The following is a 2,482-nucleotide window of genomic DNA, read 5'->3' on the forward strand; positions in this document are numbered from 1 at the left end:
GGGCTGTGTTGTTCTAGCACAGAAGTCATTTGACTCCCATCCTCTGGCTGTTTTTTGTAAATCTTAAAAGCTCTGAGTAAATTTCTGCAGAGGATGTCCAATGCAGTTTCAAAAATGGCATCTTTGTTATTGGTTTTCATACTGATCTTGGATAGTTCCTTTTTTTGCACTCCTATATTTTCTAAACATTTGCAATGATTGAAAAGAAAACTGAAATGAGCCACTATGCTCTTTGCAGTGGTATGAATGTATGGCCAAGACCAATATCTTTTTAACACAAATATATTTTTGCTATGTCTAAGCACACATGCATACCTGTGTTTGGTTTATGTGTCCAGGTTTTGGCAATGGGGGGAGGCAGGGCTGGCCTGTGAGAATAGCCCAGGTGCTGTCCTGTCCCAATCACTTCCAGCTGGCTGCACTTCAGGATGTCCTCCCAGCAGAAAGAAGAGGCTGTGAAAGCAGCCCTTAGAGATGTGACTTTTTGTACTTTTATTTTTAAGTTAATAAAAACCTTCAAGCTGCTTTTTGGGAGGTTTTTTGGTTGGGTTTGTTGTTGTTGTTGGGTTTGTTTGTTTGTTTGTTTTGTTATGGTTTTGTAGAGTTATTGAAGTAAGATTGATTTGAAAACTGAAGAGTCCTCCACTATATTCTCCTGGATTCACCCGAGACTCTTCCTAGGCATCTCCCTGATCCTTTTCACAGTGAGTCCCACATCATTCTCCTGAAGAACCTGTCTGCTCATGGTTTCAATGGGTGCACTGTTTGCTGGGTGAAAAACTGGCTGATGGCCAGGCCCACAGAGTGCTGGGGAATGGAGCTCCTCCAACTGGTCCCAGTATTGGGCCCAGTCCTGTTTAATAACTTTATCAGTGATCTGGACGAGGGGATCGAGTGCACCCTCAGTAAGTTCACAGATGACACCAAGTTGGGTGGGAGTGGTTTTCTCCTCTGGGGGAAAGCAGGCTTGGGGGCTCTCTACAGCTACACAGACCTGGTACATGTCCCTGTGCTTACCCCTTCCTCTGTCCATCCAGCTAAATCTGTAACCTCTACACCAGCAGCCTTTATTCATCATTGTGATTGACAGGGCTGGACATGGAGACAGTCTGTCACTCTGTTAAATGTCAGTCTTGACTGTGGGGCTACTTCTGCGTTATAAATGTGACATTTTTTTAATGCTCCAAAGAGTGTTTCATTGTGTACTGTGCATCATGCAGGTCGGGAAAGAAAACATTCCCCAGGTCAGGAAACAGATATAAAATGAAAGGATATGTAAAGTATTTACTTTTGTGAGCAGTCTTGTGGGGGTTTAACTCTGTGTCCTTCCTTCCCAGCCATTAAATAGCTCACAAAATGTTATCATGGTAGAGCCACTTCTGTAAGGAATTAGATAATCCTGATGGTTTACTTGATTTGGTCCAGGTAGAATCATTTGTCAACTTAACTGTCACTACAAACAGCTTTTGTGCTGATGGTTTTTGGGTAGTGTCCCGTGCCTTGGGACTCAGCATTGCTGCAGCACCTGGGAGTGAGTGCCAGCTGGGAATTCTCAGTGTTGGGCTTTGATCCTCGCCGTGAGAGCTGCTTTTTTTTTCCCCCCCATGTTCATTCCAACGGGCTTTTGCAAACATTTGTCTACATATTGACTTTTAGTGTAGGAGCACTTAAGAGGCTGGCTGTGATTAAGACCCTAAATTTTCAGAGAGCAAGCTTTCATTTTTTTAAGGGAGTAGTGGATAGGATGCCCTGGAAACTGCCCTCAGGGATAATGGAGCTGAGCAGAGCTGGCACCCATTTGAAGACATTTTTCTTAGAGAATAAGTACTCACAATTCCCATTAGTAAGAAGTCAGACAAGGAAGGCAGGAGACCAGCTTGGCAGAGTAAGGATCCCCTTGTATAAATTGAAGAAGGTAATATGCAGGCAACATATGTAATGCAAAAATGTTTTTGAAAGTATGTTACAACAAGAAGGTTATTGAAAATTAATATATGTGATGCAAGAAGGTACTATGCAGACAATATGCAGCAACACACATCATGGGGAAAATACAGAGATACCACATGGGTGTGTGAGGATGGGATCAGTATAGCTGAGGCCCAGTTGAGGCTGAATTTGGAAAAGCATGCGAAAAATAATAATAAGGGCTCCTACAGGTACTTCAGTGGGAAAAGGAAAATGAAAGGAAACCTATCACATCTCCCCTATTCCCCCCCACCCCGATAAGCCAGACAGGACTAGTGACAACAGACAAGGAGAAGGCTGAGGTACTCAACAATTGTCTCAGTTTTTCCTGCCAGTCACTATTCCCACATCTCTCGGGTTATTGGGCTGGTGGACTTAATTCCAACCCATTGTAGCAGGTCAGGTTTAAGACCACCTGAGGAACCAGAGCATGCACAAGGCCATGGCACCCACCCAGATGCATGCCAGGGCCCTGAGAGAACTGGGAGCTGTAGTTGCTGAGGTGCTCCCCCCC

The 2,482-nt window shown here is 44.2% G+C and overlaps 1 long non-coding RNA gene across 2 annotated transcripts in view; it reads left to right on the forward strand.

Annotated features, from left to right (window-relative positions):
• Positions 1-6: 6 nt before the first annotated feature.
• Positions 7-2,482, forward strand: part of LOC108447445 — a 5,754-nt gene continuing 3,278 nt past the window's right edge. For both annotated transcript variants that reach the window (XR_001863012.1, XR_001863013.1), the window contains exon 1: positions 7-704. This is a non-coding gene — a long non-coding RNA (uncharacterized LOC108447445). The remainder of the gene's footprint in view (positions 705-2,482) is intronic.

The sequence above is a fragment of the Corvus brachyrhynchos genome, unplaced genomic scaffold (assembly GCF_000691975.1).
Source record: "Corvus brachyrhynchos isolate BGI_N302 unplaced genomic scaffold, ASM69197v1 scaffold466, whole genome shotgun sequence".
Taxonomy (NCBI): Eukaryota; Metazoa; Chordata; class Aves; order Passeriformes; family Corvidae; genus Corvus; species Corvus brachyrhynchos.